Genomic DNA, 22548 nt, shown 5'->3' on the forward strand with positions numbered 1-22548 from the left:
GTCTGTCTGTCTGTCTGTCTGTCTGTCTATCTGTCTGTGTGGTCCATGATGATGGAGACTACCTCAGTGCCTTGTGCTTATTAGGCAAACACTTTACCAGAGCTAAATCCCCAAACTCATTCAGAATGTAAACATCAATCATCAACTATGTCTTCGTCTACACTGACAGTAACACAGAAAATTTTTAAAATTTTAGACTTTCAAAAGCTCACATGTCATTCAAATAGAAGGAAACCCAGTCTCATGATTCTTTCCTGAGAGGTTGCCTAGTCCTCTGCACAAAGATCATTCAAGTCAGTCTGTGCGGGAAGCTGTGTCTCTAAGACAGCATGAAGCCAGTGTCTGGCAGGGGTCCCCTTCCTTCAGGTCCAAAGAAGCCTTGACAGATTTTTCATCAGACAGCCCAGATATACTCATGGCCACTAGAGGCTCTGTTCTATGACCTCTTCTAGCATAGAAAGCACTAGAAAGGACTAACTATTGCTAAAATTCTATGGTCTAGAATTGTGTACTCTAAAGTGTACTAGAAACCAGGCATGGGACACGTCCTTATAATACTAATACTCAAGAAGTGGAAGCAGAAGGATTTGGAGCTCAGAGCCAGCTTGAGCTACATGACAGTTTGTCTCAAAAAAGTCATCATGATGATGGGGTGGTGGTGGTGGTGATAAAGGAATGCAGTTAGTGCTGGCTATGGTCACACATACCTATAATCCCAACATTCAAGAGGCAGAGGCAAGATGGCTGCAATTTGTAGGCCAGCCTAGAAAACATAGAAAGCTCTTGCCTATGAGAAAAGAGAGAGTAATGGGAAGAATAGATCAAAGAAAACAAACAGCAAATTTATGGCAAGGATGTGGAGACAGAAACTCTTATACACCAGTGCTGCCACAGTAGAAATCAGTATGTTGTCCCCAAAACACTAAAAATAGAATTACATATGACGAGAAATAGCACTCCCAGACGTATACCTGAAGGCCTCTGTCATAGTTGCATGAAAAATAGAAGTGACTGAAACTCAGAGACATCTGCATAACCATATATACTGTTGTGCTACTCACAATAGTCAAGATATGCAACCAGCGGAGATGTCCTTCAGCAGATGAACAAAGAAAATGGCTGGTCAGCCACAGTGAAGAATGAATCAGGTCACCGTAGGGAGATGGATGGAACTAGAGATCACGTAAGAAAAAAATAAAGCAGATCCAGGAAACAAAATAGCACACACCTTCTCTCAAATGCAGAATCTAGGTTACCTTGCTGTTGTTACTGCTCTGTTTTTATTTTGAGACAGGGTCTTACTATGTAGCCCTGGCTAGCCCAAGACTTGCCATGTAGAGCAAGCTGCCTGTCTCTGCCTCCTGAGCACTGTTATTAAAGGCATGTACCACCACACCCCAGAACACAGCTTGTAAAGAGATGTGCAGGATGTGAATTTGTGATGGATGCCTATTGAAGGCCTCTGGGTGGATTTGGCATCCCCATCCCTTCATTGGGATGCCCTAAGGAAAGGAAGATCACTTCAACAGCAGGCCCTTCATCATCCTGGGAAGGGGCCAGGTTTGGGTGGCTTAACCCCTTCATTGTCTTCATCTGGCTTCTATTGCTATTAGAGAATATCTGAGCTTACACAATTTATAACAAGCAGGCATTTATTTCACTCACTGTTCCGGAGGCTGGGAAGTTCAAGATCAAGGTCTCGTTTGGTGCATTATTCAGTGTTAAAAGGCAGAAGGGCCAGAGAGCGCAAGACAAAAGAACCAAGTCTTCAGCCACCTGAATGTGCCTAATCTTACATGGTGAATAGGGTTAAGCCTGCTTATACTTGATGGGAGAAGCAGGGAGACAAAGTTGTCCCTCCATTCATGTGATAAACCAATTCCTAAAACAACAGCCATAATCCTAATCCCTGAGGCTGTCACCCTCAGGAACCAAGCATCGCCCATGTGCCTTCTCTCAGCGTCCTTGCAACTGAGGATCCAGTTTCCACTGCCTGGACTCTGGGAACACGTTCACACCCTGCCAGTACTTTGCTTGTACTGGACTTGGTAATAACAATTCTGCAACTCCAAGTTCTTTGTCTTCATCACGTAACAGCCATCTTGCTTCTATGCCTTCAAGCACTTCACAGGTGGACACAGGGGCACACTTGGAAGTCACTAGATGCAAAAGCAAATTCTGGCCTTTGTCAGTTATAATGATCTATTTCTTAAATTTCAATTTAAGAACCATTTAAGGTTTCAGCGTCAGTTTGACTTGGGCCATAGATTTTAGTCACAGAACTCAAGTGACCACCATTTATTCACAGCTAGTGTTTTTAAAATTGCTCCTTCTCCGTTGATATGTCTTGTAGCTCTTTCCCTCTGAAAGATATTTTTGCTTAAAACTTTACTTTCTAGTCAATGGAAAATAGTAACAAAGGTTTCTTTTCCTTCCCATTAATGCGATTGTGAAATTTGCTCCAAGACTAAAATTATTCTTTAAATTATGTCACTGCTGCCAGGTACAGCATTGCATGCCCTCAAGGCCAGCACTTGAGAAGCAGAAGTAGGTAGTCTCTGAGCTTGAGTGGGTCTCTCAGACAGAATGAAGCCAATGTCTGGCAGGGGTCCCCTTCCTTTAGTTCAAAGAAACCTTGACAGATTTTTCGTCAAACAACCAAGATATGACCAAGATCAGCTTGCTCTACCTAGCAAGTTCCAGGCCAGGTAAGACCCTGCCTCAAAACCACGACAAAAGTACCACTGCCACATGCCACAGAGTAGACACAGCCTTCCGAATCTCTAGTACACTTCAGAGGCAGTCTCCACCCTCCATCCCATTGAACTCCAAAGTATCCCAAGTGTTTAGCCCTAAGATTAGAGACAGAACGGAAGTAGGCTGTTCGACCTACTCCATTCATTTTGCAATAGGTGATTCCAATCTGTCTTTGCAGTTAGAAAACCAGCCTTAGACCTTGCTTGCTTCCTAGTATAAGTCCTACTACAAAACAGAAAAAAATCAAACCAAAACAACAACAACAAACAAAACAAAACAAAACAAAAAGCAATTCTTGTGTTCTCAAAAAAGAAAAAGAAAGAAAGAAAGGTAACACCCAGTTCATACGGCAGCTAGAATGTGATAAATCTGCCCGGCCACAGGATTCCTGCCTAAACTAACAATTCATTTACGGCCACAGTTCACCGCCCCTGTCATCACTTGCATGCCTCTAATTACCCCCCATCTGTTTCATGTTTGAAGTTTACAACACTTGCCCATTTTGGCTACACTAGTTTACATCTAACATCAAACACATGCTTATGTTTACCACATACTAGTTCTGCATTCTTGAACTTAAAATTATATCAATTTATAATCCCATTAATGGAAAACTTATGAGAAGGATCCGGATCCTTTAATAAAACGAGGAAGAACAAGCATTTGGATGCTGTTAAGAATGATTCTATACCGAAGGCTAAATGCTTCAGTTAGATACACCCTGCTCAGATAAGGGGCCCTCAGGAAATGCTGCTGTCTTGGCTGCTAAGAGCAGAGCACGGCTTGAAGTTCATTTTCTGGGACTCCATGTGGAGGCATGTGTCCTCATTGGAAAGACGAGCGATCAAAGAGACGATGAGTATTCTTTGTTTGAAGACGTATCAAATTTGGGGCTGGGAGGGTAGCTCCATGGTAACACATGTGGCTTAGTATGCATGAAGCCCTGAGTTCAAGTTCAAACCCCAGTACACCCATGTGCTTGCTCATATTTACACAAACACACACACACACACACACACACACACATACACACACACACCACAAACCAGTTTCAAATTGGGCCTTCAAACTTGTCACTTTAAAAAATGTATTTCTGTGTATGTGCATGTTTGATGTAGGGAATGGGACAGGCATATGTATAGTATGGTACACACGGATATCAAAGAACAACTTTAGGGCTCTGTCCTCATCTTCTCCTACCTTATTTGAGACAGGGTCTCTCTCTCTCTCTCTCTCTCTCTCTCTCTCTCTCTCTCTCTCTCTCTCTCTCTCTCTCTTGCTCTTCGGTGCTACAACACCAGCCTGGCTTCTCTATGAGATCCCAGAAATTCTTCTCTCTGACTCTCATCTCCAGCTAGGGGTACACTGGATTCCCAACACATGGATGCTACTGGGTCTAGCTTTTATATGGGTGCTAGTGATCTGAGCTCAGGTCATTAGACTGGCTGGGCAGATGCTTCACCCAGTAAGCCATCTCCCCAGCCTGAACTTACCACTTTTAAGGGCAGGTTTGTAGATGAAGCAAGTTTCAATTCACAAATGGAAGGAGCATGTGCCCATACAGCAGCAGGCTCTCCATATACGGCTGCCTAGCACAGGACAGTACACTTGTGGGCATCTATATCTGCTGTTGACCAGCTTCCAAGGAAAACTATAGATAAGAGCACTATTTAGATCTTGGACTGTTTCCAAAGGATTACAGCTCTATAAAAAACATACTTGGGGAAGTATAAGAGATTAAGGTCTATTCCTGTATGCTTTCTTACCCATAAAGGAAGAACCCCTTTCCTCCTTTGCACTTCTCCCCTTTTGGTAAAGGGCACACAGACTCTTGATCACTTTTATAGTCTCACTGACCCGCTTTTTCTTCTCCCCTCCCCACCCCCACAAGTAAGTAGTCTTTGTTCTGTTTCCTGAGGTCTCTGGCCACAGTAATACAATGTCCAGACAGAAGCCTATGTCGATCCTGAAGGTAGGTGTTACACACAGAGACTGAGATGAGTGGCTGGGTTCTGAACGCAAGTGGGGTATGCAAGTCAGGATGGCTGAGTGATCTCAGAGTGGAATCAGTGTCCTTGTCCCTTCAGATCCGTCTGCTCTAATCACAACTCTTTCCTCCTTCCTTATCCACGGGTGAGTGATTTCATTCTCACCCATTCTTCAGTGATTTCAAACTCTTCCTCTGTTTGTAAAATGGCAAAACAGCCACAGCATCCTAAGAAAGGTTTGAAGAATGTGACCCTACTTTGGCTGTATGACCAAGCCTTACCTCTTAGAGACCCAGCTTCAGGGAAACTAAGGTACAGATTCCTCACTGTCCGCATAGTTCAAAGGTTTTTGGCTTGATGGCATCAGTGGCTACTTTGCATCCAAATGTTTTTCATATACATCACCTCTTAGCTTACTTTTTCCAGGTAGCCTTGGCCTTAGCCAGCGTGTCACATGCCAGAGACGATCTTACAGACTGGCCACAGCAAATTGAGCTCATTATAAACTTGGTTTGTGGACGCTCTGCTCCTGTCTAATGCATTGGATGTACTGACGATTGTGAAAACAGCCACTAAAACACTGGTCATTTCATGAGCCTGATTGGCTTTTTTTTTTTTTTTTTTTTTGGTTCTTTTTTTCCGGAGCTGGGGACCGAACCCAGGGCCTTGCGCTTCCTAGGTAAGCGCTCTACCACTGAGCTAAATCCCCAGCCCCCTGATTGGCTTTTAATGGCGCTAAAATAACAGATCAAGAACACTTGATCAAGTATTCCTAGTTACACAAAATAAACTCAAACTTGCCATTACCAGCAAGTATTTCAATATGGTCCCTGGAGTCCACATCCTCAAAAGTCATAGATTTAGGTGCATGTCCTCTCTTAAGCATGACCTTCTTTTTTTTTTTTTTTTTTCCTTTTCTTTTTTTCAGAGCTGGGGACCGAACCCAGGGCCTTGCGGTTGCTAGGCAAGCGCTCTACCTCTGAGCCAAATCCCCAACCCCCCAAGCATGACCTTCTAATGTTTACAAAAAGAAGACAATGACTTATTTGGTGGCATTAGCATATTCTCGTTGCAACTCCTTGAGCATTTGTGCCCATCCCGTGTCTAATAATATTTCCATCTGTGTCAAGAAAAATAATAAACAACTGTTCTGGGTGTACGGAATGTCAAGTTGACTTTTTTCTCCATGACTATCCACTGTCATCCTTCCTCTGCCCTGTTCAGAACTCACCTCTTAAGTTTATGCTTGACAATACCTACACAATGACTTGTCCGTTCTCCTTAGCCCTTTGACTTCCTCTGCTGTTTGAATGAGTTCTTCTTTGGAAAACTCCTTACTGCCTTAATTTTGGCTTGCTATTAACTTTGTTGCACTTGTGAGAGACTTTTCCCTAGCTTATTTCCACCGACTCATGAAATAGCGAGTGGTCATTTCCCCATCTCTGGGAACTGCAAGAATGATTTCTGTAGGACCACGCCCTCATGCCTGGTCAGCACTGTGTCTCTGCAGCAGTCCTGTGAGGCTTCTGTCTGTCCAGTGTTTACTTTTGACTCTCCAATGTCCTAAAGCAACAGTGGCTGCTGCCACAGAGACCTTTCTGTCTTGGAGGCCAAAGACCACCATCAGCAGGACTGGAAAGAGATAGCGGAAGGAGACAGGGACACAGGTCAGCAGAGAAGGCTCGGCAGGTGAGTCATGTGACTGTCACAGTGGAAGAAGCAATAGGAAAAGTTTCCATTCACCACGAAGAGTCCTGCTTTACAGGTCAACAGAGGCGTTTGTCTTCTTGGAAGGTCTGTTTGCACAGCCTGTTTTGACAGTGCCTTTAATGGTGCCCATATTTCAGGAACAAAGCCAACAGTCTATGCACTTGAACATTCTGAGGCAAGGGGACTCTACCAGGTTTGATGGCTTTGAATAGAGGCTACAGGTTGCCTAGCTTTGGAAGTGGAAGCCCTACACCTCCTCATTGCAACCTCTTCCTGCTTATTCCCAGTGATAGGACTCCTGGTCCATGCCTGAGCACTGCCTTGGCTGTCCTCTGCCTATCAAACTCACTTGGTGCCATGTGGCCACCAAAGAGTTGAAAAGTCTGCTCTGGGCTTAAGAGCAACTGCCTCGCGATCTTTGTCTTTTCTCTTAACTGGAAACTTGATCCTCAGAACCAGTAACTAAGCCAGTGTTTGCTGAACCTCCCGGGACACTGTAGCAGGGAAGTGAGCTAACATCCACACCAGCCGGGCCCTAGGGAAGCTTAAAACTGGGTACTGAGGTTAACGTACTGGTTCCTTTTTTCTGAAATGCACGGCTACACAAGAAGAGACTAATGTAGAAACAGAAGCTAGCATGGAGGATCCTTGATTCCCAGCAGCTGGCGATCTGGAGTGTTCCCCCAAGCTCACGGAGCTGGAGAATGCTCGATCATGCATTTTCTACCAAAGGGTTTCCCCTCACACTCAGGCTTCTATAGGTGGAAAGAAGGATCAATTCTGCTGGTGCTACCTTGCAACTAACTCCACTAATGTTCAGGACTCTTCGTCCATTGAGACTGCTATGACGAACGCCTTGGACTAGGCAACTTACAAACAGCAGAAGTGTGTTGCTCACACTCTGGAGTAGTCCATGATCCAGTGACCTCAGGTTCTCTGTCTGTCACACAGATGGTGTCAAGTCCCAAAGAAACCCTGGACAAATGGACTAACTGTAGTGCTTATTAGCTCACCAAACTGTCTGCTTGGCCTCTAGGTTCTCTCAGCATTGCAAGAACCTGTTACAGAGTCCTGACTCCTCGAGGCACTTCTCACCATATCCCCTGCTTTAAATCTCTCCAACCATGTCCTGGAGTGGTCGTGCCATCATTTTCTTTTGGACGGCGCTTTCCACGTATCCTTAAATGAAAGAAAAGATAACACGCTCCCTCATTTTAGGGGCTTTGGTTATTCTCATTGTTGTATTTTTTTGGTTTTGATTTGGGGGCAATTGTGTACGTGCGTGCGTGCGTGCGTGCGTGCGTGCGTGTGTGTGTCTATATGAAAAACATGAAAAGATAAATATCAAGCTTTTAAAAATATCAAGCTGTAATTATACCTTTTATTAATTTTTCTAATTTCTAATTTTATTCAAGGGCTCAGACAAGGAAAAAGTTGTGGTTGTGGATCAGATCAATTACAGCCAGATAAGGGCTGTAATGGACACTGCATGTGTTGTCCTTTAAAGTGATTTTTGTACACCATCAAAGTGTCAGCTCCTACAGGTTTCCTAGGAAAACCTTATTCGTTTTTTAAAATCTCTCTCTCTCTCTCTCTCTCTCTCTCTCTCTCTCTCTCTCTCTCTCTCTCTCTCTCTTCCTCTGTGTGTGTGTGTGTGTGTGTGTGTGTGTGTGTGTGTGTGTGTGTACATGTGCATGCCATTAAACTTTTTATCTGCAATATGGAGAGGCTACACTGAACCCAGGTCTCCAGATCCTTTGAGTTCATAGCTGTTATGCTTTGAATCTCACATATCCCACACGGGTTTATCTTTGAACTCTTGTTTGCCAGGTAATAATACCACATGAGGAGGTTGAAGGGTCTTTATACAGGGGTTCTCAACCCCTTTATACAGGAGTTCTCTTGATCCCTTTGTGTGTCATGTATGAGATATTTATAATTCATAACAGTAGCAAAAATATAGCTATGAAGTAACAATGAAATAATTGTATGGTTGGGAGTCATCACAACATGAGGAACTGTGGTATTAGGAAGGTTGGGAACCATTGGTTTAGGGAATGCAGCCTAGCTGACAAGCGTGGTCATGTAGATCCCTGAAGGTTAAGTTTGCCTGTCTCCTGCCTCTCTTCTTGGTTCACCCTGATGTGAACAACCTCTACCATAGGTTGCCACTGCTGTGAACTGAGCTGTTTTACCATGGCTCCCTGACATGGTGCCTTGGCGCCGTGATGGAATGAACCACTGAAACCATGAGTTAAGTGTGCACCTTTCTGTCAGGTGGTGGTGGCCCACAACTTTAGTCCCAGCACTCAGGGACTGGGACTGGTCTACAGAGCAAATTCCATGTAAGCCAGGGCTACACAGAGAAATCTGTCTCAAAAAACAAAGAGTCAAAGTACCTTTCTTCTTCCACATTGTTTGGGTCTGGTAGGAGGGTCAAAAAGCAGCAGATAGAATAGCAACATGATGTAAAGAAATGTTAAGAGCTTATTACAGTTGGGGGTCATATACCATGAAAATAAAAGTGAGGAAGAGCTTAGGAAGGAATTAGGGTGGGGAGATTGGGAGAGGAGCAGTGGGGAAGAGTCAGCCAAAGCCTAGTAGGCACAAAAAATGCCTTAAAAAAAAAGTCTGCTGTACAGACACACACACACACACACACACACACACACACACACACACACACACACACACGGTGGGGGGCGGGCAGAAAGACAGAGATAGATAGATGCCCATACACAAACACACATTTTTTTTACTTTGTTTGTTTTGTAAACAAAATGATAGATAGATCCTTGCTATGTAGCCAAGGTTACCCTAATACTCTTAACTTGACCTCCCAGGTGTGAGATTTGCAACACCACACCCAAATTTCTAGAAGAAATTTGATTTTCACCTCAAAACTAATTTTAAAAAACTTCTTAAAAAATAAAATAAAAAACAACTCACTTCACTTTGTGCCCTGCAGCCTGGGCTATAGAGCAAGGTCAAACGCTAATGTAGGCCACATGAGGCTCCAAAACTTCCCAAGGAAACAAATTAAAATACGGAGCTGATGGTCCAGCTCCACGGGAGGGGAAGCACTTAGCCAGCACCATGCCCAGACTCAATGTCCAGCAGTGCAGCTCAGTGGTGGAGGCAAGCTTAGCCTAGGCAAGGCTTTGGATTACATCCCTAGCACTACAAACGCTTACCTACTAAGAGAGAAAAGGGAAAAGGAATGTCCTTTCAGCATCAGCCATTTTATATAAGTAATAGAGTGGAGGATGCTGTTCAGTCAGCAGAATGTTTGCCCAGGGCACAGGAAGCCCTGGCTGTAACCTCACCCCCTCCCCGTGCTGCATAAAGCAGGGGTGGTACATGCCAGCAATCCTATCAGTTGGGAGATAGAGATGATCAGATGTTCAAAGTCATTTCAGCTACATAACAAGTTCGAGGCCAGCCTAGGACACAGAAGACCCTGTTTATAAATACAACTAAACAAATTTGAACAAGTGTCATATACTGGGAAAACTCACTTCTGCTTTGATTTTTCTCCTTAGTTGAAAGTGGAAGGGCTGTGACCTAGAGTTGGGGATAGGGGCAAAGCAGATCTTTGGAACCAGGTAAGGGCAGTTCCTCCAACACCAGGGAGGAAGCATTCAAAGTCTGGGGAACTTTCAGGCACATATTAACATAAGTTTTGCAATCCAGTGAGACTTTAAAAAAAGGATTTCAAAGCCCATGTGTTTGCCTTGGGGGGACCTAGAGCCAGAGCAAAATTTAGCCCTGATAGGCTCACAGTAATATAGTATATTCATGAGGTAGTAATGGGAAATGGGCGATTCCATGTTTACTGCAGAGGTTGATGTAGCCTCCCTTACGTGACTTTGAGGAAATTCCTTCCCCCCAGCAGGATGGGCTTCTCCAAAACCATTTCCCGGATTTAGTAACTCTTCGCTGTCTTCGGGGGCAGGTTCCATTTGCAGTCAGAAATCCCCAGGGAAATTTATAGGAAACTGCCCCCCGCCCCCGCACTGTCATTACATCTAGAATGTTGGTCACCTGATACTGAAAGAGTGCTCACATTTTAAAGGTGAGCTGCAGACCTAAATTGAGAGTTGACTTAATCCCATGTTTATGAGGTGATTAATGTCCCAAGTAACCAGGCTGGTTGGCAAGTTAATGCTTTCTTCCTTTAACCAAGTGCTCAGGGCTTCTCACCTTTGATCACACAGTACATCTCTGCCGCTGGATTCCAACAAAGCTGAGTCGAAACGACTTCCTGAACCCCCTTTGTGCCAGATAAACCTGGAGTTCTTGGCTCACTGAGATTCCCACCAGAAGGAGTTTTGGTGATTTGGGGGGAAGGAAAGTAAAATAAATTGGCAGTGCCACATACTTGGCAGCACTTCATATGTATGGCAACTGGGGGAGTCCATGTTTTAGTGTGACTTATCTTGACGTGATGTGTGGTTGGCGTTTAGTTTCATTTCTGTTGCTGGGATGATGCGCTCTAACCGAAGCGTCTTTAAGGGGCAAAGGGTGGCTTCCCTTACTATTCCAGGTTACGGTCTGTCACTGTGGGGAAGTTAAGGTGGGAACTGGAAGTAGTTAGTCACATGCCAGGAGAGAAAGACCACGTGAATGCTTGCTTACTGCTCCATTCACGGTCTCCTTTTTCATACAGTGTACCCAAGCCCAGGGAACGGTAGCATCTACTTTGGTACTGGGTTTTCTCACACCCCCTAATCAAGACCATCTCACACAGGCATGTCCAGAAGCTAACTTGATCTAGACAAATCCCTCATTGAGACTCTCTTCCCTGGTGAGCCTATATTGTGTCAAGTTGGCCATTAAAGCAAAGCACCCAACCCGGCCACCTCCGTAGTAGCAGTGAAGCAGTAACTGCTCGCTGAGGTCTGTTCTCTGTTAGGAATCCTGCCGGGGGCTTAGCTAGTTTCTTCTCTATTACCTTAAGAGAGTGCTGTGAGACTTGGAGAGACAGATCCAGCCACTGACCCAAAAGTAGATCTAGATTTTCCCGACCCACACCTACCTGTTCCCACAGCCCCGGGGTGGCCTCCCTGATCATAGTCTCCCATTGGCCTTGCTTAGATTCACTCACCTGCCTATTCATAACGGTTTAAGTAAAGAGAGGTTTATCCATTCACAGTTCCATCAATGAAGCATTCAAACCCCACAGTGCTCACTCCCAAAAGCGGTGTGCCCAGGATGCATGGGTTCCTCTCACAGCGATATCACAAGGCTGTCATCAGCTAGCCAGCTACCCGGCCCACTCCGGAACACACAGCTGTTCTGTCTTTTGAGTAGAGAGATCAGTTGTTCAAGCCACCATGAGAAACACATGTTTCACTGTAGTGTCACCACGACACGGTCAATATCCTCATGTGAACACTGTCCCACATATTCCTTCACTTGTTATCCTGAGTGGAAGAGAAGAGGGGGAGATGGAAGGGGGAGGATAAAGGGGTAGGAAAAGGGAAAGGGAGGAGGGCAGTCACAAGAGCAAACCCTTGCTGTGAACCTTACTTTCTGAGCATTTCTTCCCTTTGGCCATATCTAAAATACTCTCTCTCTCTCTCTCTCTCTCTCTCTCTCTCTCTCTCTCTCTCTCTCTCTCACACACACACACACACACACACACACACACACACACTTCCCTGCCCCCATTCCCAGAAGCACGCCTTTGAAGTATGGGTCGAAGTGTGAACTACTGCACCATCATTTCTGTGACAGGAGCGCCAGTGTCCAGGACGATCAGACAGAGCAGGCATCAGCCAACAGGTAGGGGAAATGAAGAAAAGGGAGGCAGCGCTTTGACCCTGAACAGCCTTGACCTTGGCCTGCAACTTCTTTTTGGTCAAGGGAATGAACTAAGGGGGGTAAGAACCACTCCTCGGGAAGGCAGGACCAGCCCTCCAAATCAGGCTCACAGTAGGCTGTGCCGAAGACAGTAGTAATTAAAGATGAAATCATTATTTCTTTAATGAGATACTATACGTTCTCTTCCCAGATTCCTGCCCACCCCCACCCCCCATGCTCACCCCACCGCACCCCCACCCCCACCCCCCACATGCATAGCATGGTCTCTAGGAGCTTCCATGAAGCTCAGCTGGTTCTGTCTGCCTTTCTCAGTCCATACTCAGAAAAAACATAACTATTTCTTCTTTCTCTCTTTCTTTCCTACGCTGACTAGACCCTAAGCATGCTTCTACTGTACCTCGAACTTCTTACTCTTTCTCTAAAGCTCCCTTCCCATCATGTGACTACTTGCTACCTTGGGGCTGATCTCCATGCTATCTTAACTAAGGGTTCTTTACTTTTTCTTTTCTCCTCCTTCAGGCAGATACCAGGATTTACAGCTTGGAGTTTTTCTTTGAAATTCCTGCAAAAGGTATTTATTTAATCTCTGAGTAAGACTTACATATCTTCATCCACCATGAATAAAACAGTTTGGACAAGCAAGGACTGTCTCCTTCAGCAAGGACCACTGCAGGGGAGGCCTTCAACATACAGAGTTAAGCCTAAGCCCCTCCATACATCTGGCACTCACTTGGAGCCAAGCCTGATCCCCCCCACCCCTATCCAATGGACTCCCATTGTTCCTAACTCCTTGAAGTCCCCAGCAGCATCTGGGTGCACAGGAGGATGGGAACCACAGCTTCTGTCCCAGCCCTGCTGCTTCTCACCCAGAGAAACACAGGCTGAGAGCAGCATCCCAGTGGCAAGGTGGAAACACAGAATGACAATGGCACATGACTTTAATCCCAGCACTCAGGAGGCAGAGATAAGTGGCTCTCTGTGAGTTCGAGACCAGCCTAGTCTACAGAGTGAGTTCCAGGACAGACAAGGGTACAAAAAGAAACCCTGTCTTGAAAAACGAGGAAAGAAAGGAAGGAAGGAAAGAAGGAAGGAAGGAAGGAAGGAAGGAAGGAAGGAAGGAAGGAAGGAAGGGAAGAAGGAAGGAAGGAAGGAAGAAAATGAAGGAAGAAATGAAAGGAAAAGAAAGGAAGGAAGGCATGCAGGCTGGGCATGGTGGCACATTCCTTTAATGTTAGCACTCAGAAGGCAGAGGCAGACAGATGTCTGTGAGATTGAAGCCAGCCTGGTCTACAAAGTGAGCTGGACAGCCAAGGCTGGTACACTGAGAAACCCTGTCTCAAAAAAACAAGAAAAAACATCGTAAGTGGAGTGAGGCACTCTCTCTCTCTCTCTCTCTCTCTCTCTCTCTCTCTCTCTCTCTCTCTCTCTCTCCTCCCTCCCTCCCTCCCTCCCTCCCTCCCTCTTTCTCTTACACACACACACACACACACACAGACACACAGACACACACACACAGACACACACACACACGCACACACGCGCACACACACACACACACACACACACACACACACACGCACACACGCACACCTTGTACCCATACCGTGTCATTGTCCTAACGGTGAGCATTTATTTAGTACTTACTGAGCACCAGGTATTGTTCTGTAAGAATACATTTAATCTGCCTTTGAAACAGGTCCTATTATCACCTGCATTTTACAGATCATGAAATTAAGTCTCTGGAAGGTGTTGAGGCACACAGCTACAAAGGAAGAGCAGAGGCCGGAAGGGAATTAGAACAAAGTAGCTGTGTGGCCTTAGGTCTGTCAGGAAAGGTGTGGTCTAAAGTCTCTCAGGCAGTGCCTGGTTCTATAATAGGATGTCGTTAAGGTCCTTTGGGAAGTGCCTCGCTCTCCCCTGTGGGCTGAAATCTAATTCATGGTTATGGTGGGTGTGAGTCTGATCTTCCTGTGGCAAAGCCCTGTGGAATCCCAGGCATGAAATGCCTCTAAAACGCTCACTTGTTACTTACTGTGTTACAGTGCATTAATGAGAAACAGCTCACTAATTTCCCCCAACCTCTTCTGGGATTCGTCTGTATCCCTGGATTCCTTTTCACTCACCATTTAGATAATAGGGGGAGAACACTTCATTAACTGTACGGGGAGGCATCTGGCTTTGCTCGACCCTCTCAGATCGCTCCACCCTGGCCAATCCAGGCGGTGAGGGTTCAGTTTCACAAATGATTTTCTTTCTTAACCCGAAGCTTGCAAAAAGAGAGAGAGAGAGAGAGAGAGAGAGAGAGAGAGAGAGAGAGAGAGAGAGAGGAAGAATATATTATGGCCTTGAAGTTGACAGTTGAAAGTCTAATACCTGCCTCTGTCAGTGCTGAGAAAGGAGCCCAGGTCACACATGCTAAGCAAATGCTCTACCTCAACGCTCTGCCCCAGGCCCTCTTCTTCTGTTTAGCCATTCTCTGTCTTCCTTTGTGGGCAGCTTCTCTGTTAAAGATTTGTATTTTAAAGTTAGCCTGAGCCAGCAAAGCATGGCAGCTCACACTTGTAGACTCAGCACACAGGAGGCTGACACAGAGGGATCACTCCTGGGCTGCGGAGTGAATTCAAGGGCCAGCCTAGAATACTCAGTGAGATCCTGTCACGCAAAACAGAAGAAAATGAGGTTTAGCAGGGAGAAGGGAGGGACAGAGGGAAGGAAGGAGGAAGGGAGGGAGGGAGGAAGGGGGAAGAAGGGAGGGAGGAAGGGAAGGAGGGAGGGAGAAATGAGCTGCCTTGGAAATCACTCACACATAGCAGTTAGCCTGTAGCTCAGTGCTGGAGCATGATCTTAGATGTGGAAGGCTATGGGTTTCGTCCTCAGTGCCCATCCTAAACCATTCCCATGATGCATTTGACCGTCTCTTAGGATTGTGTGTATTTTCACTTTTTTGAAACCGAGTCTTATGCAATCTAGGGTGACTTCGACCATGCTATGTAGCTGAGGATGACCTTAACTTTCCCAGCCTCCACTTCCTGGGTGCTAAGATCGCACAGTGCTCACACAGGGCAGTGGGCATGAGCCTCACCATCACACTGGTTTTAAGAGGTAAAAACTAACTCTAGTAAAAATAGGAAGGGGTTGGGCAAGCCTAGCAAAGGCTGTACCAGCTGAGCTACATGCCAGCCCCTTCCTGTTTTTCCTGTTTCTTTTTGTTTTCTTTTATTGTTTTGTGTGGATGGGTGTTTTGCCTTCCTGTTTGTCTGTGTGCCACATGAGTGCAGTGAACTCAGAGACCCGGGAGAGAGCGTGGGATCCCTTGGTAGTTGTTAAGGCCTCGTGATTGCTGCGGATCTAAGAGCAGCCAGTGCTTAAAAGCCTTGCCTTGTTGTTCCAGGCTCTGTTTTGTTGTTGTTGTTGTTGTTGTTGTTGTTGTTGTTGTTGTTGTTGTTGTTGTTTGGGGATGCTGGCTGCTTGAAGATGACCTTCAACTTCTCATCCTCCTGCCTCCAATTTTCTTTTCTATTTTTTCCTCAACGATGAAAATAGAACCAAGGGCACGCATGCTAAGCAAGTTCTCTGTTGCTGAACCACATCCCAAAGAAAGTGTATCCTGACATCTCTGTAGAACAGCCTCATCAAAACCTGTTTAAAGGTGACAGCAGAGAAGGGAAAGGTGCCCTTGACCAGGTCACCTCCCTAGATGAGACACAACTTCCTGCCCAGGCAGCAAATATAATTCCCTCTTTCAGACATAAGAACCTCCTCCAGAAGCCAGGCTCCATCTTCCACAGCAAGCTGGCCTCCTGGAGCAGGATCCACAGAGTCATCTGAAGAAGATTGCACAGTGTTCACACAGGGCAGTGGGTATAATCCTCTCTACCGAACTTCAGGTGTTCGAGACTACATTCAAGAGGGATAGGAGAATGCCTGCAAGAGAACATCAGCCAGAAGAGTGAGGGCGACCTGCAAGCACCCTGGATGTATAAGAACACCCTACTCTGGATGTATAAGAACGACCTCTCTAAGAGTCCCAAGCCCCCAGCACAAACCAGTCAGAACCATACATAAGACCACTGATGCCTGAAACTCTGCTGTAGAAAGCCAACTCAAACTTGGAGAGATGTTGGGGCACACATGGCATGGAGAAATGTGGCCATAGAACTTCACAGGACTTCTTCAAAACCAGACCTCTTCCAAAGTGTCAATAAACTCACAAAGTAGTTTAAAGTGGGGCAGGTGAGGGAATGAAGTAGAAGACAGCAAGTTCAAGGCCAGCTGGGGCTATCTTATGAGAACTTAGGAATGAGAAAGAGACTAGGGATAGAGTTCAGTGTTAGAGTACTTGCCTAACACACATAACTCACAGTATCACAGAGAGAGAGAGAGAGAGAGAGAGAGAGAGAGAGAGAGAGAGAGAGAGAGAGAGAGAGAGAGAAAAGAAGGAAGGAAGGAAGGAAGGAAGGAAGGAAGGAAGGAAGGAAGAGAAGAAGGGAGAGAGGGAGAGAGGGAGGAGGGAAGGAGAAAGAGAAAAGAAAGGAAAGAAGAAAAAGTTTCAATGTGTTGGACATTCTTACATGGTGGTACTCTGGTATAAACCATCTGTGTAACAATGAGTGAGACTAAAATGCATTGTGCTCTTTTGCCATTGATCCTTCTGCCTCTGTCTATCTGTCTGTCTGTCTGTGTGTCTGTGGGTTTGTGCATGTGTATGTATGTGTGTGTGCATATGTATGTATGTCTGCCTCTATGTGAGTGTATATATGTACATGTACATGTATAAGTGTGTGTACGTCTCTGTGTGTATATGTATGTGTATGTGAGTGTGTGTATGTGTGTGTGAGTGTGTGAGAGTATGTTTGTGTATGTGTGAGTATATGTACATCTATGCATGTGTGTGTGTGTGTGTGTGTGTTTTGCTATATAATCCAATCTGGTCTCAAAACCTTGGGCACACGTGACCTCCTGTCCTAGCCATACTGTCAATATGGGACTACAGATGCAGGTACACCCCACTGTGCCCTGCATCACACTACTTCTGACAGGCCTGGTGAGAACAAGATCACTCTTTGTGCATCCAGCACTTAGAGTCTGGAATTTACTTTGCATTCATGACCTAAAGAGTATCTACATCCAAGCATGTCCCAAACCAGCCAACAGTGACCCAAGAGTCTAGAACCCTCAGAGTCCAGGGAACAGTGAGCTCCCTCTGAAGAAACAGAATCTGAGAAGCTGACAACCAGCATAAGAGCCCTTGCTAACTTTCTCTCCCTGTGGCCAACTTTATCCTGACAGTGAGAACATCTCAAATCAGGCCAATGGCTTCATGCTCCAGAATTCTGGCCTTTTTATTCAAAGGGTATCTGGGCTGCTGTGCTGGCTAATCCTTATCAACTCCACTGTGTTCAGAATCTCCTAGAGGACATGCCTATGATGTGTCTGTGAGGATTTCCTAGACAGGATTAACTGACTGGAGCAGATTAATCCTGAAAGTGAGTACCACCATTCCTGATTAAATAAAAAACAGGTAAATAGAGAAAGCTGGCAGAGTCCTGGCATGTCCCCGTTCCTCACTTTCTTACCTGCTATCAGAGAATCTAAGCTGCCCGACTGTGATGTGTTAGCTTTAATTGTTAACAGAACCAAGAATCACATGGGATGAGAGTCTCAGTGAGAGATCGCTTAGATCAGTTCAGACTAGGACCATGCCTGTGAGAGATTTTTTTAATTAGATTATTTGAGATGGGAAGACACAGCCCACTATGGGTGGTACCATTCCCTGTGTTTGGGTTTGGACTACATAAAATAGAATAGAACAAAGACAACTGAATAACATGTGTTCATTTCTCTGTACTCTTCTTAACTACAGATAGGAGTTCTTCAAGTTCCTGCCTTGACTTCCCTGAACATGGGATTTTAAGCCTAAAATGAATCCTTTTCTCCTTGAAGTTATTTTTATCAAAGTATTTTGCTACAGCAAAATGAAACCAAAAGACCCACCATGCCTTCCTCACCATGATGAACTTGGAGTAAACTATGAGCCAAGATAAATGTTTCCTCCTGTAGAATGTCTATGGCGGACAACAGTGTGGAAACATAATCCACATATCTCTCTCCTCACGACCCAGGCCTGCCTCCTCTGCAGCCAGGTCCTTGTTTCTGGCCTTCAAAACAAAGGAAAAGTGACAGGTCCTGTGGGAATGCGGCTGTCACTCGGGAAGTACTTCTTTGTTTTAGATTTATTTATTTAATTTTGTGAAAATGAAGTTTTTGGCCTGCATGTATGTATGTGTGATCCATGCCTATCTGTACTCTCAAAGGTCAGAAAAGGGTATTGAATCCTCTGGAACTAGAGTTAGGCGTGATTGTAAGCCACCATGCGGGTGCTAAGAACCCAAGCTAGGCCGTCTAGAAGTGTAGCAAGTACTTTTAACTGTTGACCCGCAGCCTCTCGGGAAGTGCATGAAATAAATTATAAAGAACACGCTTAGAGTTTTGGGGTGCTAAAAATAAGAGAGAAGGAAATTGTCTTCTGGCCAATAAATTAATCATAAGACTCTTCATTATTGCATGAAAAAAAATAATTCTTCCCTTTATCTTTGACTGTGTTCACAACATGTACCTGCGATTCCACCAAATAAAAATATTGAGGAAAGTCAACAGAACAAAAGAAACATACAGGCTATGGGAACTCTAAGAGGACTGGGAAGTTGACATAAAACTTGCCAGTACAAGAATAACTTCAAGGTAAAAGGAATTATTTGGCTTTAAAAACCCCAGGTTATAGTCCGTCACTGTGGAAAAGCCAAGAGGACTGGGAAGGGTGCATTAACTCCTTCCTTATGACAACATAGAAACTTCATGAGCACATGTCCTCCAGAAAACAGACACGGTCCCGACAGCACAGCTTTTCCTCAGAAGTCTCTGTCTCTATAAACCTTTTAAAATAGTGAGTAACAGAGCCAAGGACGGATAGCATGGCTGTAACCGCAGGACTCAGAAAGACTCCAGTTCTAGACTAAGAGAGAGAACTTGTTTTTTAAAAAGAGAAAGGAAGGAAGGAAGAAAGGAAGGAAGGAAGGAAGGAAGGAAGGAAGGAAGGAAGGAAGGAAGAAGAAAGAAAGAGTATAATATGTGCTGGTTAGTTTTATGTCAACTTGACACAAGTTGAAAGTCATTTGAGAAGAGAGAATCTCAACTGAGAAAATGCCTCCACCACATTGGTCTGTATGTAAGCCTGTGGGGCTTTTTCTTGATTGATGATTGATGTGGGAAGGTCCAACTCACTGTGTGTGGTGCCGTCCCTGGGCTAGTGGTCCTGGATGCTATAATAAAGCAGACTATGAACAAGCTATGAGGAGCAAGCTGGTAAACGTCACTCCTCCATGGCTTCCGCTTCAGTTCCTGCCTCCAAGTTCCTGCCTTCAATTCCTACTCTGACTTCCCTGAATGATGGACTGTGATGTTGGGGCATGAGAAAAATAAACCCTTCCTTCTCAAGTTGTCTTTGCTCAGGGTGTTTTATCACTGAAATAAAAATCCCAGGAGAGAGGGTTGGGGATTTAGCTCAGTGGTAGAGCACTTGCCTAGCAAGCGCAAGGCCCTGGGTTCGGTCCCCAGCTCCGAAAAAAAAAAAAATACCAGGAGAGATAAGATAGATAGGTGGGTGGATGGATGGATGAGGGTGGGTGGGTAGGAGAATAAGTGGTTGGGTGAGTGGATGGATAGATAGATAGATAGATAGATAGATAGATAGATAGATAGATACATACATACATACATACATACATACATACATACATACATACATACATAGATATATAGATAGATACATAGATATTGCCATTTTAACCATTTTCAGGATACAGTTCAATGGCACTACATACATTTATAACAAGCAATACAAGATAGCACCACCATATCCAGAACCTTTTCAGCCTTCCTCACCTGAAACATCACACTCACTAAACATTACTTCTTCATGTTTTCTCCTTCTGATCCTTAACATAAGTCATCCTTACCTGATAACTTCTATTCTGCTATATCTATGAACTTGTCTAGTCTATGTGCATCTCTAAGTAGAATAACAATATTTTCTCTCTCATATCTGACTTCCTTTATTGAATGTCATGTGTTTCAGGTTCACTTGTGTCCTGTCATGGGTCCAAATTGTATTCGTTTTATGTGTGTACATGCGTGCAGCACAGTTCTACATGCCACTCTTGCTGATGGGCACATGTGCTGTTTCCATACTTTGACTATTGTGAGTAATGCCACTGTGAACATAGACACATGGGCATCTATGTGAGTCTCAAGGGAAGAAAAATGAACCCTTGCTCACCTAGGGAAGATGCTGCCAGAGCCCATGTGGAGGAGAATTCAGTGAAAATGTTTGATGAGTCGCTGAAAGTTCTTGGTTAGTACCCATACCTGTGTACTGAGCACACAAGTCCTAGATACAAGCTCCCGTTGTCAGGCAAGACAGCTTTCCAAGGAAAGTTCTTGGTGTGAGGGCCTGTTGAATGAGACAGTAGTGGAGAAAGAGCACAAGGGCCTCTTGGTATCTCATCCTCTGCATCCTCTGTGCAATGGCACCAGTGCTGAGGCAGGAGGGACATAAAGTGCTACCATCCTAGGACACCACAGGAAAACTACTAAGCCAGGGAGAAGGAAGAGGAACAATCCTCTCATCTCCATAGAAGTACACCTCACAGTCAGACCTTTTGAGATCATCTACCATTGGAGCATGTAGAGGAAGTGATCACAGAGATCCCACTCTGAAGGCCCAGCACATGAGATCATACACAGGTTGATGAAGCCATATCCTATTATTGTGTCAGTGGGTATCGAGTAACTTCTAACAAGTATCCACTGATGGAGAGGGACTAGAGCGTGGGAGCACTCTGTTTAAGATACAGACAAAGGAAAACCTCGAAGCTGAGAGTGGAACAAACATTCAGAAAACCTTCTTGGTAAGTCCCCAAATGTGAGACAAACATTAAGGAATTTGCAGCCTGCAGGACACAGGTAGAAAGCTATAAAAATGCCAACTCTGATCTCACAGATCCCCCAAATTCACACCAATGGAGAAGCCCATTTGCTTCAGCCTTCACTGTTGTGAACAAGAGTCAAAGAAGAAAAAAAAAAAAACCACTATGAGGGTTCCAAGGAGTTCCCTCCCCAAATCAACAAAGCTCTCAAAGGTGTGACTTTGCACATCGGACATAAATGTCCAAAGTTTAATAAAGTAAAAGTAAATAGTTACAGTTAATGTAGTAAGGGTTTTAGGAAGAAAAATAGACAACATATAAAGCAGCATGGATTGTTTCAGCGGTAGGGATTAAAGAAATCAGATGAGAGTGCTAAACATGAAAAACAATAAGAGAAATGAAGGGTACCAGTGGACGAATCAGCCAGTGATGGGAGTGGAGGGTACGACCAATGAGCACTTCAGTCAGTGTCATGGTTTCATTCTGTTGCTAAAAATAAAACACTTTGACCCAAAGCAACTTAGAGAAGGAAAGGCTAACTTCATCTTATACTTCCAGGTCACAGTTCACCACTGAAGAAGGCAAGATAGGAACCCGAGATCATGAAGCCAGAAATTATGGAGAACCGACATACTGGTTGGCTCGGGCTCATGCTTAAGTAGCCTTTTTCTATAGCCCAAAATCACACTAGATGACAGACTCCATTAAGTTGTTACACATGTGCCTACGTGATTACCTCAACTGAGGCATTTTCGTCATTGTGAATGAGTACCAGTTTGGAGTGCAGTCCCAACGTCATACACCGTCGTCCGTATCAGCTTGCCCTATTAGATGCAGAGAAAGTAGGGAGAGCTGTTAAATATGATGAGGGGGAAACAGAAGTTGGATAAGGACAGCCTGCAGGTCTCACTCGGCTTTGAATCCGTTTGAACTCCAGGAGACACAGCTCTCTGAGGACACTGGAATCTAAGCTCTCAAGTCTCCCTGCACACAGCTAACTGCCAAGGACGTCCAAGGGTGACCGGAGCTGCTCTCAGTAACTGCTCCCCTGGCCCGATTGTTGCCTTTTGTAGGTCCAAGGGGAAATAATTACTTTCCTCTTATTCTTCTAATACTCCTTTATGTTCTCTTTCTTTTTCCATATCCCCCTCTTGCTTTAGCACTCTCCCATTCTCTCAATTTCTCTTCCCTTCACTCCCTCTATACATTTAATTTAAGCGAAACTTGAAAAAGTTAAACATTGACCTTTGATACGTGAGTCACTTTAGTGACCCTGCATGCCA

At 44.8% G+C, this 22548-nt stretch overlaps 1 long non-coding RNA gene across 2 annotated transcripts; it reads left to right on the forward strand.

Annotated features, from left to right (window-relative positions):
- The first annotated feature begins 4650 nt into the window (after positions 1–4650).
- LOC148000215 (uncharacterized) lies at positions 4651–19773 on the forward strand. Of its 2 annotated transcripts, XR_015642033.1 has the most exons (5): positions 4654–4729; positions 12135–12242; positions 12801–12852; positions 15252–15383; positions 18145–19773. It is a non-coding gene; the product is annotated as an uncharacterized LOC148000215 (long non-coding RNA). The 2 variants fall into 2 exon arrangements; XR_015642034.1 differs by lacking the exon at positions 12135–12242 and having other exon boundaries at positions 4651–4729.
- Positions 19774–22548: the final 2775 nt, after the last annotated feature.

The sequence above is a fragment of the Rattus norvegicus genome, chromosome 17, assembly GCF_021556685.1.
Source record: "Rattus norvegicus strain SHRSP/BbbUtx chromosome 17, alternate assembly SHRSP_T2T, whole genome shotgun sequence".
NCBI classification, from domain to species: domain Eukaryota; kingdom Metazoa; phylum Chordata; class Mammalia; order Rodentia; family Muridae; genus Rattus; species Rattus norvegicus.